At 39.7% G+C, this 16,370-nt stretch overlaps 1 protein-coding gene across 20 annotated transcripts in view; it reads right to left on the bottom strand.

Annotated features, from left to right (window-relative positions):
- The window catches only part of LOC149610716 (uncharacterized), a 97,385-nt gene extending 81,962 nt beyond the window's left edge, over positions 1-15,423 (bottom strand). For 4 of the 20 annotated variants that reach the window (XR_016376531.1, XR_016376535.1, XR_016376533.1 and 1 more), the window contains exon 1: positions 14,939-15,422. The gene's annotated coding sequence lies outside the window, so the exon portion shown is untranslated. Of the gene's footprint in view, positions 1-14,938 lie in introns of all 20 variants that reach the window. The other 16 variants (XR_016376532.1, XR_016376536.1, XR_016376543.1 and 13 more) reach the window with 10 other exon arrangements.
- Positions 15,424-16,370: the final 947 nt, after the last annotated feature.

The following is a 16,370-nucleotide window of genomic DNA, read 5'->3' as shown; positions in this document are numbered from 1 at the left end:
AGTGACCCAAGCCAGCGCTACTGTAGAGTCTGTCCAAAAACAGGTTTTCTCTACGCTTGGTCCAAAGACTGATTTGACGTAATTTGCGAGTCTAGCTCCTACAAGGCAACCTAACAATTCTAGTTTGGGAATTGAAAGATCTAGTTTTAAGGGTGCAACTCGCGCTTTGGCCACTACTATGGGCTACAAAAATGTTTCCTGATCAAGTTTGGTATCTAACGTAAACTGCAGAAGCGTACGCCTTTAAACTAGCGACGCAGAAGCAATGCAATTGAAGATTTGTGATCTCATCATCGGCTTCCCAAAAATAGTTTCTTTTTATCCTATTTTTTTCTAGGAGGGGCACTTCGCTCAGGAAATGCTCAAATTCTTTTGCTAAATCGTCTACAAGTCCAGTATCGAAATCAAGTTTCGCTTCCCATAGTTTTTGAAAGAGCATTTTCGCTTTAATAGAAATTGGGGATAATAATCCAGCTGGGTCGAAAATTTGGGAGACCGAACTTAAAACGCATCGTTTAGTATTTTTCATATTTTTTAAACCTTCAATTAAGCTGCTAAGGTTATATCCGAGTGTATCGGACTCAGGGTCCCATTTTAGCCCTAAGATTTTGGTTTCTTTGGTTGAAATTTCCTTATCGAAGAGTGCATTTCCCCCTTGTTGGGTGTGCTTTTCCCAGAACTCCTTCGAGTTGGTTCCCCATTTCCTGAAACGCATCCCCGCTTTTTGCATGGTTTCTGCAGCCATTACAGATCCTGATTGTATTTTCTCTGTAGCTTCACCCGAGGGACCATGTAGCGCCCACCCTAATATGGTTTCAACACAAACCACGCGTTTGCTGAACCTTTCGGTCTTCCCACTAGCTATTTCCCAGTAGATATCGCCTCCAATTAATAAGTCGGCTTCCGTGCTTCGTTTAGGGGATCGGTTGGGTCATATGACATTTGTAAACCCATTCTATCCATAAATGTTTCAATCTCCTTGCAACCCATGCTAACAACTTGGTTGCATACGAAAGGCGATTCAACGGCGATAAATTCTATGCTCTTTTCGGGGAAGGCTGTATTTTCTAACCTAACTTTGACCTTTTTGCAAGTTACGGTTTCAGGTTCCCTTGAAGCGTATTTGAATATGTCGAGGGATGTTTCCCCAACTATTGGTAATTTTAATGAGCGTGACAGGTCTTCCCTAATTACGCTAATCTGACTCCCCCATCTAAGACACACCTTACTTTTAATTTATTGTTAGGGTTAGAGGGGGTTTTTGCGATAGCTAAGGCAGTTTGAAGTTGTACTGTGTTTTCCTTGTTATCGGTAGGAGTTATGGCAGTTACTACACTCTGTCTCTCATCTTCCACGGTATCTCTTACTAGATGCTATTCGTTTTTATCGCAAACAGCAAAATTGTGGCCTTTGAGGCATTTTTTACATTTCCTAAATTTTGTGCGACACCTGTCGGAGGAATGACCCAATCGGAGATAAATGTAGCATCTACCTCTCTCCCTTACGTTATCTCTCTTTTCTTCTAAGGTAAACTTATTGCAATTAATTGACTTATGATCATCGGTTGCGCAAAATATGCAATATATGTTTTCTGGATATCTATTATTTCTAGGTTTTTGTTTAACACTAGTTGCTAGGCTAGCTACGGAAGGGGTATGCCTTTTTTCCATTTTTCGCCTTGATTTTTCTTGGGCGTAAGTACCAATTTTTGACTGGGATTAGTTTTCTTTTCTCCCCCCCATACCTTCCGGAAGTTGAACCTAGGATATCTGCCATTTATCGGCACTCAATTTGCTCTCTAAGGAACGAAAGTAGTTCATCCGCGTCCCAACTATCTAAATAGGTAGCGGCGTTTGGTTTTGACTTTCTTTTTAAGAGAAATTCAGTTCTAATGTCTGCGCCCGGTGCGGGCAAGCATTTTAATAAGGCTGGACATAAAAAGGCGGCCTTTTCAGAAGGATCGAAACCGATAGACCTTAAACTTCGTACACTAATTTCGCAAGTGGTCGATAAATGACGTAGCGCAGGGACATTTTTTCAATTAGTGACCGGCTGAATTTCTTGGAGCTGACTAATATGGTAATGAATAGCTAACTCGGTTCGCGCGAATCTTTTATGTAATTGGTCTATTGCTTCATCGTATGCCGCTTCAGTTTGTTCAAAATTTTTAATTTCTTCAAGAGCTTCCCCTTTTAGGTAAGAGGTTAAGTAAATAAGTTTGTCAACCTTGTCAATCCTGGAGCTATCGTGTATGGTGACCTTGAAACGTCCCCAAAATTGGTTCCACTTGGAGAAGTCGCCGTCGAATTTGGTTATGGCAGAAGTGGTATGATACTAGAAGTATTGAGCTAACCAAATTCTTCACTAGGCATTAGTGAAAAGACTTGATAAAACACAAACGGTTGGCCCTCTAGTGGCGGTTTCTGAAATTTCCCCTCCAAAACGTGAGACGCTCGCGGTGGTAGACGGCCGAACTAGATTCAAGGAGCCGGGTCCGTGTTTCGCCGCTTTAGGTTGAGGGGAAGGGGGTAAGAGATGTTTTTGGAACTCGACCAATTTTTTTCTCTCCGCGATGGAAGCGGCATAAAATCCTCAAATTTGTTCACTAGTGCCAGGATCTAATATCAATGCTAGAGCCCTTCACTTCTAGTCTCATACCACTTCTAGTTATGGTGAGCGGCGGACATTTAATTTCCACCTTTTCTTGCAGAGAGTTCACACTGTTTTGTACTAATTGTCCGTTAAGTCCGCACGTGGAGCCGTAGATTGAAGTTGTGGACGATGGTAGGGTTCCACCCATCTTCTTTATCATCCTGGTTAACTTTAGTTTGATGGCCATGATTTCTTCTTTGTAGGTGAAAGCCTCGTCCTCATCTTTTTCCAGCTCCACTTCGTTGTCGATCAGCGGTTTGACCAAATTCTCGGCGTTGGTTATATAGGTCCTCTTCTCGTTGAAGTAGGATAGCTAGACCATCCTCCAGGTCGTCGATATCAGGAACAGTTGCTGATTTAAGAAGATTTTTGAGTTCGTTTACTTTTTTCGTTGCAGCGGAACGCGCACTTTTTCTTGTCGCTTTGGCGAGTTTTAGATCCTTTGTATTTTTGGCCGGATTGGTATTTCCTTGGGTCGCTTGACCATTTGTTTGTCCATTTTGGCCGGCTTGAACATTAGATCCTTGATTTTGAACGTTGGATACAAGCGATCCGGTTCCGTTTGCGTTTGCGTCCGCCATTATTTCGCGAAAGTTCAGTTTTCACTTTAAATGAATCCAAAAGTCACGCGGTCGAGGCACCATGAAGAATCGGGGTATTTTGGCCCCTAATAGCGTTTTCCTTTGGGTCCTCACGGAGCGCTCCCAAGGAGCAATAAAAATGGTAGTAGTAGTTTCCAGCTTCGTTGAAGACTGTTTTTGAAGAATAGGATCTCCTAGTTTTATTCCTCCATGGGAGCGCTCCGCGAGGACCCAAAGGAAAACGCTCTTAGCTTTGGCTTGTTCTTCTCTTTTCTGGTTCTTGGGAGAGCTGGGGATTGAATATTACGGCGGACTGAAACACCGCAATATTGTTGTAATATTCCAAAGTGTCAACTGGTATTGATTAAGTTAAAGTTTTTGTTGGCGAAATAATTTAGTTTTATTTTCTTGAACTCAAGTTTATTTTGTTGCTCCGCTTTTGCAGGAGAGTGACCAGTTAGGTCCTACCGAGAGTACAGTTTTTTGGTATTCTGATTTTTTTAAAAAGGGAAAAATTCTCTCTCTCCCACGCCCGCTCACCTCTTAGCCCTTTGTTAATCCTTCTACAAGGTGGCCCTTTGGGTACTTTTCCTCTCATTTGGGTTTTTCTATTTACGAAGTAGAGGTGAGCTGGCCAGAGAGACCGTTTTTCCGAAACATCCAAAGTTGAAAACCCTTTTACAGAAAAACAAGCTGGCCCAGTAAGACCAGGACATTTTTGCACACCTAATAAATTTATAGGACATTGGTCCAGCCAGGCAGTGACCCCTATAGGTTATTATAATTTATCTTATTTCCGTCCCTGCTAAAAAGAAGGTATCGTTCCTTTCAACCGAATTCCCAATGGACCGAAATCCCATTCGACCGAATATCCCGCAATGATTTTAGATTTCCAGCCCAATGGCTATATTCCCGGTGGACCGAAATCCCAATCGTCCGAATATGCCCCTAAAAAATACATGAATATAACTTGAAACACTGTAACCGTCAGCAATTCGGTGGTGTAGTGGATACGATGTTGGACTGCGAAGCGATAGGTTGTTGGTTCGAATCTCCGAAAGGTATGTTAATAATATTAAAAGTAAATGTTTCGTGATACTAGTTAAAACGCTCACTTTCATTCCTTTCAAGGCAAGAGATATATAGAATTAGTAATCAAATTGTGCTTAAAATGAAGTACAGTCTTAATGGTAGTTCCATCAATGTCTTTAAATTAAAATTTTAATATTTTGGTTTCGGGTGGGTTAGGTTAGGTTAGGTTAGGATAGGTTAGGTTAGCTTAGGTTAGGTTAACTTAGGTTAGGTTAGCTTAGGTTAGGTTAGCTTAGCTTAGGTTAGGTTAGCTTAGGTTAGGTTAGGTTAGCTTAGGTTAGGTTAGGTTAGGTTAGCTTAGGTTAGGTTAGGTTAGGTTAGTTTAGGTTAGTTTAGCTTAGGTTAGGTTAGGTTAGTTTAGCTTAGGTTAGCTTAGGTTAGGTTAGGTTAGTTTAGCTTAGGTTAGCTTAGGTTAGTTTTGGTTTGGTTCCAATAATTCGTTGACACCTTTTCCAAAATATGCTTCTTTTAATTAGCTACCACCTTTTCCAAAATATTCTCCCTTTAAATAGCTACCACCTTTTCCAAAACATTCTCCTATTAATTAGCTACCACCTTTACCAAAAGATTTTCCTATTAATTAGCTGCCACCTTTTTCGAAATATTCTCCTATTAATTAGCTGCAACCTTTTCCAAAACATTCTCCTACTAATTCGCTACCACCTTTTCCAAAACATTCTCCTATTAATTAGCTGCCACCTTTTCCAAAATATTCTCCAATTAATTAGCTACAACCTTTTCCAAAATATTCTCCTATTAATTAGCTGCAACCTTTTCCAAAACATTCTCCTACTAATTAGCTGCCACATTTTCCAAAATATTCTCCTTTTAATTAGCTACCACCTTTTCCAAAATATTCTCCTATTAACTAGCTGCCACCTTTTCCAAAAGATTTTCCTATTAATTAGCTGCCACCTATTCCAAAATATTCTCCTATTAATTAGCTGCAACCTTTTCCAAAATATTCTCCAATTAATTATCTGACATCTTTTCCAAAATATTTCTATTATTGCTAATAAATTGTTCGTGGTAAGAGGCGGGCTTTTAATACTCATATAAATAATCTTTTTACCTCCAAACAAGGTTGGGTTGGGTTAGGTTAGGTTACGTTGGGTTAGGTTACGTTGGGTTAGGTTAGATTAAGTTAGGCTAGGGTAGGTGAGGTGGGGTTCGCCGTAATTAAAACGTAGTTAAAATAAGTGCAGTAATACATTTTCAACTCACATTTTTTTAACAATAATAAGTTGTGAAATTAAAAATATATTTAATGCAAACCACACAGTATGTCTTCTTCCAGTTCAATAGAATTTCGGTCCAATGGGACTATAATAAAATCGCACCTTTGGCTACGTTCGGTCGAATAGGACCCCAAAAAAAAACCCCTTCTGTCGAATGGGAATTCGGTTCAATGGGACCAAAGCAAAAAGAAAACCGACATAATACGCGCCAAGGATTGAGAGGTTAACTAGCACGCAGCGCCTCTATCGGACTGAATTTAAAACTCTTGGCGTGAAGTTCGCGAATGGTAGATTGGCAGTTTACAAATGGGGAGCGCTACAATAATAAAATACGTCGCATTTTTAGCATTAGAAGGTTTGCAAAATTATTTTAGGGATTCTACTCGTCGAAAAGTCTAAAATTTAATAAAAACTAAACACATTTTTAACGTAAGAGATGTTTGTAAACCAAACGAAGTTAATACCGTAGGCTCAGGGAAACTTCTGTAACTAAGCAAGTTTATGATATTACCATCTATGTAAGTGTTCAAATTAAATAAATATGTTTATATTGTAAGTTAATTAAGTTAGCTTGCAAGTGCTTCCAGACAGATACATTTTTGAGGTTAACTGTACCTATTTACATCTCGTTTAATTTGGGTGTTGGGATTACATAAGATAATGGCTAAAACACTTACTTTTTCTCTTTAAGCGCGTTAATTCACTCATTTCTTTAAATGAAATGAATTCTAGAACTTCAAAAAGAGGTAAAATTTCATTCCTTCTAGGGAATTTCAGTAATAATTCCTACAAGTAACTACACAACAACCCTATGGCTTCATTTAAAGACGCGGTCATTTTCCCACCAATTCGTTCTTCTAAAATCCGCTAGGTGGCAAACGCGGCGGCTCGCTCGGCGCTTATAGGCAGCGTTCATACAACATTGGAAAACAAATTTCCCTGAGATTTCCAGGTTTTTCCCCATATACTTCCCTGAGTTTCCCAGATTTTTCCCGTATGGAGCAAATGTTAACGAAGGAGGAAGGGTAAATAGGACAATTACATAATCAAAGGGCATCCCCGTATCTCTAATATAATCAGAGTTATGAGCCTCCAAAGTATACTGTAATGTTAATCCTATGGAGGGAATATTCACGAACATTTTGCTTAATTACTCGACCCCTGTTTGACGAAATCCCAAGGTTTTAGTATCGTTGGATGGGGGGGGGGGCAAATAAGATTATAACATACTCGAAGGACATCCCCTTATCTCTAGTAGAACCAGAGCTACGACTCTCTACAGATTGGAGAAATATTAATTCAATGGAGGGTATGTTCACGTCATGAACATTTTGCTTAATTACTCGGCCTCTATTTGACGCAACGTTCCCTGATTTCCCTGAATTTTACTAAAAATTCTAAATTTCCCTGAGGTTTTTGTCAACTATTTATTTCCCTGATTTTTTCAGGTTTGTATGAACCCTGATAACTCACAGCAATAGCAAATACTCCTTATTAAAATTTTATGAAGAAGTTTTATCAAATTACGTATTATATGTATTTTATAATATTGTTTTTGTAAAGTAGGTTTTAATCTTTATTTTATGGTGTGGTATTGTTTAATTTATACACTTTTCTTCTCGATAAACTATCAGGTAGATATTCTCCAAAGGAATAATATGAAGGAAGTAAACTTTAATGATAAAAATGTAAAAAGAAAAACATATTGTGTAGCATGGACCCAATCTAGTTACAAAACAAAATTTCATTAATAACTAATTAATTGTTGATGAAAAAGGAATAGGCAATGACTGAAGGAAACTTTAATGATAAAAAATGTTAATAGAAAAAAACATATTTTGTAGTTTAAAAAGTTGGGTATAAAATATTATCTTCATGTTGTACGGTCCATTGTAGCCAAGCGTCAAGTAAAGCTTTCTGTTCCGAGCTTAGTCTACCAAAATTTTCAGGATCTGCTGTAGCAGCGTCGGCATTACATTCAAATGGCTGGGATTGCGTTTCAACATTTTTGGAAGGAATATTAATTGGAGATTCGTCGCAATCACTAACACCACTCGACGACTCATCAGTTTCTTTATCAGAGTCACCACCCGTTTCATCCGTGTCCATTTCCTGTATCAAACAAGTTTGAAAGTTTTCTACGTCTTCCATTAACGGAGTTGTTTTCTCGCAACTTTGGTCAGTTTCCACCAAAGGCTCGTTATGTTCAATGTCCTCGAAGGTAGTGTTTGAAACTTGGTACATTTCATCTATTTGTAAATCTGCCGATCGCGTAAGGTTATTTCTTTTGGGTAACAGATCGCATTCGCTATCGTAATTCGAGTTGAGCCGATTATCGTTGATAGGAACGGAAAACGACGACAATAGAGATGGAAGTGTATTACTAAGAAAACTGCCGAAATTCGACGATCTTTGACTTGAATATGATGAATTTTCCACATCCTCGGATTGGCCTACTAAATTAGACACTGTCGGAGTGGGATCGTGTTCTGATACGCTTTGCGGAAATCTGTTTAAACTCGACATATTTTCTTGCTGAGCATTTAGTGTTGCCAATTTGCGATTGAACATTGTTATTGGTAAAACAATATTGCTTGGAGATTTCGTTGAGTTATTGCCAGTCACCGCCGCAGCTCTTGGTTCTGAAACGCTATTTTCAACTAAGTGCCGAGACAAAGTCGTGTTACTTTGTTGTACTTCATGGTCAACGTGTGTTTGAGAAGATGGCATTATGGCATCATTTGAAGGACTTGGTTCGGGTATCATTTCTGCGTCGACGCAAGATGGTGTTTCAAAGGAGGACTTTAATGACGAGTAGCTTGAAATAAATTGTGGAATCTTATCCAAGATGACGCGGGGTGGCGTGACGATGGGGACCAGGACTTTGTTACTTCGCATAACTTCAACATTTGTCGTGGTATTAATGACATTTGAAATGAATTTCGGCATCTTTTCGGCAACGAAACGGGGTCTCTTTACGACAGATTCAATTACTTTGTTTGATGGAGCTTTATGAACGCGGCTTTGCGATGGCGTCGTGGAAATCCTTGTAGCGATTCTATTTGGTGCGCTAGAAGGAACAGCTGCTTTGAAGGCTTGCGTGAAGACTGTCTTTTCTTGGCTACTTGATGATTCAATATTTAGCCGCAGTTCTGGCACTTTTTTCTGGATAACGCGAGATTGCACGGTGCTAGGCTTATTTGATGTCAGTCCAGGCATCTTCTTCTTGACGACGCGTGAAGGCGCGGTTTTATGGTTTTTTGATGTCAGTTCTGGCACTTTTTTCTGGATGACGCGTGAAGGTGAGGTGTTAGGGTTATTTGATGTCAGTCCAGGCATCTTTTTCCTGATGACGCGTAAAGGCGAGGCGTTAGGGTTATTTGACGACAGTCTAGGCATCTTTTTCCTGATGACGTGTGAAGGCGAGACATTAGGGGTATATGATGTCAGTCTAACCATATTTTTCCTGATGACGCGGGAAGGCGAGGCGTTAGGGTTATTTGACGACAGTCTAGGCATCTTTTTCCTGATGACGCGTGAAGGCGAGGCATTAGGGGTATATGATGTTAGTCTAGGCATATTTTTCCTGATGACGCGTGAAGGCGAGGTGTTAGGGTTATTTGATGTCAGTCCAGGCATCATCTTCTTGATGACGCGTGACGGCGAGGCGTTAGGGTTATTTGATGTTAATCCAGGCATCTTCTTCTTGATGACGCGTGAATGCGAGGTGTTAGGGTTACTTGACGTCAGTCCAGGCATCATCTTCTTGATGACGCGTGAAGGCGAGGCGTTAGGGATATATGATGTCAGTCTAGGCATTTTTTTCCTAATGACGCGTGAAGGCGAGGCGTTAGGGTTATTTAACGACAGTCTAGGCATATTTTCCCTGATGACGCGTGAAGGCGAGGCATTAGGGGTATATGATGTCAGTCTAGGCATTTTTTCCCTGATGACGCGTGAAGGCGAGGCGTTAGGGTTATTTGACGACAGTCTAGGCATATTTTCCCTGATGACGCGTGAAGGCGAGGCATTAGGGGTATATGAAGTCAGTCTAGGCATTTTTTTCCTGATGACGCACGAAGGCGATGCATTAGGGTTATTTGACGACAGTCTAGGCATATTTTCCCTGATGACGCGTGAAGGCGATGCATTAGGGGTATATGATGTCAGTCTAGGCATTTTTTTCCTGATGACGCGTGAAGGCGAGGCGTTAGGGTTATTTGACGACAGTCTAGGCATATTTTCCCTGATGACGCGTGAAGGCGAGGCATTAGGGGTATATGATGTCAGTCTAGGCATTTTTTTCCTGATGACGCGTGAAGGCGAGGCGTTAGGGTTATTTGACGACAGTCTAGGCATATTTTTCCTGATGACGCGTGAAGGCGAGGCGTTAGGGTTATTTGATGTCAGTCCAGGCATCGTTTTCCTGATGACGCGTGGAGGCACCGTGTTAGGGGTATTGGATGCCAGTTCGGGGATATTTGATGTCAGTCCAGGCATCGCTTTCCTGATGACGCGTGGAAGGACCGTGTTAGGGATATTTGATGCCAGTTCGGTGATATTTGATGTCAGTCCAGGCATCGCTTTCCTGATGACGCGTGGAAGGACCGTGTTAGGGATATTTGATGCCAGTTCGGGGATATTTGATACTGGTTCGGGGATATTGGATGGCGATTTGGGAATATTTGACGCCAGTTCGGGCATCTTTCTCCTGATAACGCGTAATTTTGCCGTGCTAAGCGTATGCGATGTCAGTTCGGGCATCTTCCTCTTGATGACGCGTGATGCCCCGGTGGGACTCGAAGGCTGAGTCGCAGTGGTACTTGGACCATTAGCGTTAGTTACTTCCCAATTATTTTTGGGCGTCACTTTTGGTTTATTATTATGAGCATTACTGGTAATTTTTACAAATCCACTGGAAATTTTATTCAGTTTTATGACTGCTTGACTTGAATTACCATTTATCAAATGCAACACTCGTTTTGATTCTGTCTTTGAGTCAGCAATCTTAGGAACGTTAATTTGTTTGTTGCGCAAAGATACAGACACCTTAGCCTTGCGCAACAAAATCGTACGTTTTGATGGTTTGCGCAAGTTGCTTTTTGTATTCGCCGCATTTTTGCTTTTTCTGCCTTTGGCATTTCGCTCTGGCAATTTCTGCAAGAGTATCTTGGATGGTGATAAAGATCTTGCGGTTTTGTGTGTTAGCGGATTCAAAGCAACTGAGCAATTATTGAGACTAGGCTCCTTACAACAATTGCACACTGGTACCTTTAAAGGTCTTATTCTGACCTTTGACGCATTAATTTGATTCTTGGCACTTTTTGTTTTGATATTCTTTGAGTGTATATTTTCCCTGAGTGGTGGAGTTACTCGTAAAGTTTTGCAAAGCGCACTTGGCAATGGATGTAATATAACCATGCATTTTTTAATCTCCAGTAACTCATTTTTGAATGTATCTTTGTATGCAATTTCTTTCAGCTTTAATGGCCTGATTATAACAGAGCAAGGCTTGATATTGTATTTATTTTCAGTTAATGTTTTAGGATCCAACGAGGCAGTTTTTATGGGAGATAATTTAACAATAGAGTTTTTATCTTTAACAGTACATTTTCGCCGAACAACCCGGTTTTGTTTCAAGTTTACACGTTTAATCACTTTACGCCTTTTCACACGCTTTACGGCACACCTAATTTCACGTTTCATGCTTAAACTTGGAAAATTACGATTAAAATACTGCAACTCAATTGTTTTTCACGAATAAAAATAAACAAGAGGTTGAATTGTTCAAAATTTAGACCCTAAACCTTTGCCAACATACTGCAATGCGACTTACCCATTACGTTTCTAAAACTGTTAATAAAATTAATGTTTCTGATTTAATTTTACACTATTGCTCTTGAAAACACTGTAACACATCCCTTGCCGCCGAACTTAGCTTAACTTCAACCGTCCAAATTCGAAAAGCACAAATAAATGCAGACGACACTTACTATGTAAAAAAAAACTAGGATAACTAATTTATGGAGTAAAAAAACTAAAAATGATAGATTCATAACTTCTTGTACGGTATATTATTGATAAATTTAAATTTAAAACACTCGTGATATTTGTGAAATTTTGAAATTTACGGTACCATGTCGAGCCCTAATTTTTCTAGGTGAATTTTCCGATACAAGTTTCGATTTATTGTGAAATACTTCTTGTTAAATACCTAGACTTTCCAAACTCTTGTCTCTAATCTGTCCGAAAAACAAGCTCCAATCAATTCTGTGTCAATTCTAGGAGAGCAGTACCTCTCTTAGACAAGACTTCATACTGCCTTTCATGTATAAGGTTATTTGATTGGATGTAGCTTTTCTGTGTTCCACAGTCCTTAATATGTGACTATTGCTATTGGCCGGGAGTGTGGCGCACTCCTGTAAGCCAAGCTTCTGGGCGGCAAAGTTTGAGGGAATAGGACACATGTCGGCGATCGACTGCCCCTTGTCCGCCGGAGGTGACTTGACCCCCACACCCCTTCCGTCACCTCCCAAGTAAACCTCATTTCCTTCCCTGATTATTCACATACTGAAACCTGAATAATTGCATCCTTGTCGCGGACCTATGGACCCGAGTTACATTGAAACCTCTAAAAATAATAATAATAAAAATATGTGGCTATAGCCCACTCGATCCTCCCAAGCGGACGCTGAGCTGCAGGAGCACCTTGCGTCGTGATGCGCGTGATCGAGTGGGCTAAAATTTCAAAGAGATTCATCTAATAGTTCATTTTATTAAAGTGTTAGTGACATAATTTTCGTCACCCACAAACTTAAAATGCGAAAAAAATCCTTGAAAAATCTAGTTTATTATGATATGTTTACTTTTTTATTTGGTTTCGTAGCAATTTATTAAATTGCAATCAAAGTTTTGTGTTTGGAAAAGGCCTAGTTGAGATTTTCTTTCGTTTGATGACGTAATAAGGAGAAATTTTCACTCTAGATGTCGCTCACGTGACGCGCCTGTTAATGTCGCCGCGCAGCGTTAAGCCTAATTTATTCAGATTCGCGCGCAGACGATAGTTCTATATTTTCTTTGCTCGCGCGCGCGCGCGCAGCATTAGTAGACTCGGGAGTCTCGGGCGCGCGCGCTTGGCACGTGACGCCTATAAGTGTCTCAGCCTAAGTGTTAAGCCTAATTTATTCAGATTCGCGCGCGCGCCGCATTAGTAAACTCGGGAGTCTCGCGCTTGGCTTTTCCGCGAGATGCCGTGAATGACGTAGCAAGGTGAAAAACCCGCCAAAAATCTTCTCCGCAAATTTGCCTTTGTCCCCCAAATTTCAAGTTTTCAAAGTGTTTTTTCTGTGTTTTCCATCATAATTAAATATTATTCAAGCATATTTTTGGAATCAGAAGAGTTTAAACTCTCAAAAAAGTAAGGTTTTCTTTAGATTTGAGATAATTTTTAAATCACGTCGCTATTCCTTTAAAATTAAAGTTGCTGAGGGTGGTTTTCATTTACATAAAATTAATCAGCCCTTATTTAGCTAGATTAGCGATTACAGCTAATTGAGCTAGATTAACGATTATAGCTAATTGAGCTAGATTAACGATTATAGCTAATTGAGCTAGATTAGCGATTATAGCTAATTGAGCTAGATTAGCGATTATAGCTAATTGAGCTAGATTAGCGATTAGAGCTAATTGAGCTAGATTAGCGATTAGAGCTAATTGAGCTAGATTAGCGATTAGAGCTAATTGAGCTAGATTAGTGATTAGAGCTAATTGAGCTAGATTATCGATTAGAGCTAGTTAAGCTAGATTAGCGATTACAGCTAATTAAGCTAGGTTAGTGATTAGAGCTGATTAAGCTCGATTACCGATCACAGGTAATTAAGCTAGATTACCGATCACAGGTAATTAAGCTAGATTACCAATCACAGGTAATTAAGCTAGATTACCGATCACAGGTAATTAAACTAGATTACCGATCACAGGTAATTAAGCTAGATTACCGATCACAGGTAATTAAGCTAGATTACCGATCACAGGTAATTAAGCTAGATTACCGATCACAGGTAATTAAGCTAGATTACCGATCACAGGTATTTAAGCTAGATTACCGATCACAGGTATTTAAGCTAGATTACCGATCACAGGTATTTAAGCTAGATTACCGATCACAGGTATTTAAGCTAGATTACCGACGAATGGTAATTAAGCTAGATTACCGATCACAGGTATTTAAGCTAGATTACCGATCACAGGTATTTAAGCTAGATTACCGATCACAGGTATTTAAGCTAGATTACCGATCAAAGGTATTTAAGCTAGATTACCGATCACAGGTATTTAAGGTAGATTACCGATCACAGGTATTTAAGCTAGATTACCGATCACAGGTATTTAAGCTAGATTACCGACGAATGGTAATTAAGCTAGATTACCGATCACTGGTAATTAAGCTAGATTATCGATTAATGGTAATTAAGCTAGATTACCGAACACAGGTAATTATGCTAGATTACCCATCACAGGTAATTAAGCTACATTTCCCATCAAAGGTAATTAAGCTACATTTCCCATCAAAGGTAATTAAGCTACATTACCCATCAAAGGTAATTAAGCTACATTACCCATCACAGGTAATTAAGCTAGATTATCCATCTCAGGTATTTAAACTATATTAGGCATCACAGGTAATTAAGCTAGATTAACCATCACAGGTAATTAAGCTAGATTATCCATCACAGGTATTTAAGCTATATTAGACATCACAGGTATTAAGCTATATTAGACATCACAGGTATTTAAGCTATATTAGACATCACAGGTATTTAAGCTATAATATTAGACATCACAGGTATTTAAGCTATATTAGGCATCGCAGGTAATTAAACTAGATTACCCATCACAGGTAATTATGCTAGATTACCCATCACCGGTAATTAAGCTAGATTACCTATCACAGGTAATTCAGTTAGATGATTTTAGATTTTAATATTTTTAAAATAGAAAATATTGCGACGCGGAAAACAACATACGCCGTTTGACTGTTATGTAGTTAATAGAGTCGAAAGTATCTGTAGGTTGACCGTGATATTTTGAGAGCTATACCAAACGACAATTTATGAATCTTCGAACACTTAAAATTAACGAACATCATTTCTTAGGTTATCAAAATAATTTTATTTTGTCTGCTATCAACGATTTTCTGCCTATTTTATTCTCCTATGGGTCGAATACTCAAACCTTACTGTAAAATTTTAAGAGAAAACCATGCATAAAACCCTTAATAGTTAACCAAGTTGGTTGAATCAGTGCATTTGGGATTGATTATGTCACGTGTTCATTCATTAATTATATAGTTTTGAGTTTAAAAGAGTACGTTACGTTTCGTGGTGCGCATTCGGTGATGGGTTTTTGACCCACGTGGATTGGACGTTGTAGTCTGTTCTTCCACTGAGTCGGTTTTCGGGGCAAGCTGTGGCTCACCGTCGAGAGTTTAAAATCTTCCGCTGGCTAGATTATCCATCGACCTCGTTTCACTTTTCGTGGGTCCCGATGGCTCTCGGGATCACTCGGCTAGAACTAGCCAGCCTCAGGGCGGAGTCGGCGGACTTGGTCCGAATTGGCAGTCTACCTCTCTCGTCCTCGTTCACTATTCACTTCCGACCTCTCTCGAACCTCGATCACTTCTCCCTTTTCGGGTCGTCTTTTCTCTCTTATATTTTTGGGTCTCTTTCTTGGTAGCCACTCGTTCTCTCGGGGGGAGCCAATTCGCGCCCCGTATTTATTTTTCTCACTTCCAACCGTGGGGGTTATTTTTTTGGAAACACGTGCGTCACCGCACGACGCATTTACACCGAACGCTTTTTCAAAAACTTTCCGAAACACTTTCAGCTAGATCTTATCTTTTTCTTGATACATACAATGGGTTGGCAAACCCTAGCTTGATTTAAAAATAAGAGAGGGGTTTGAAAGAGTAGGGGAGAGATAGATGCGTCATTGCTGTAGGACATGATGTATTGTGGAAGGGGTAGAAGTACCGGCATTTCCCTGGCCAAGGAAACCCAAGTTTTTCAGGAGCCCCAAAGTTTTATTTTTAATCTCTATGAAAGGTCAGCGACCAGCGCCTTTCTTTTCATGGAGATGAATTGTTGCTTTTTAAATTTTTAAAGATTCCTTCATTAGAATCAAGCAATTAGGAAATTATAGGTAATTTCCTAAATCTAACTTTAATTTAACACGATATCATAATTTAAGGGGGAAGTCTAGCGATTTGAAGTACGCAGATAAGGCACTAGAGGCAGCACTTTACATTTTTAGCCACATCGTATGATGTACATCTACGATGAGGCTCTTAGTTTGACCTGCCCTGTTGTAGTAGTAGTAGTAGTAGTAGTAGGGGTGTCACAGTTCTGCCTTTGGCAGTATCAAATTTTTCGTTCGTCATTTTTGAACGTCGAAAGAAAATATTTTCCTTTTTAGTTAACGTTACAGATCACAGGTGGAGTTTTAAACTTAGTGCAGGGAAGAAATTATTTTTTTTAACTTTCCTTCCTCCACGGAGAATCGAACCGCGGACCATTCACTTGCCAGCCCAGTACTATACAGCCTCGCCTAAAATCCCTTGTTAAGAAACGGTCTCGAATAAAGCGCTATACTCGGAGAGAGAGGTTTGTCACAGGCACCGTCCCCTTCTCTCTCTCCCTCTATCTCTTCAACTAGGAGTCATGATCCTATCCGAGGCCAGGAGATATAACTTCGTGGTTGGAGAGGCAAAATCATATTAAATGAATTTTTACCGACCGGGCAGAAGTTT

This window comes from Phalangium opilio, unplaced genomic scaffold, assembly GCF_054372755.1.
Source record: "Phalangium opilio isolate 3A_F unplaced genomic scaffold, DU_Popi_V2 ptg000329l_1, whole genome shotgun sequence".
NCBI lineage: Eukaryota > Metazoa > Arthropoda > Arachnida > Opiliones > Phalangiidae > Phalangium > Phalangium opilio.
This window is presented reverse-complemented; position numbering and strand designations above follow the sequence as displayed.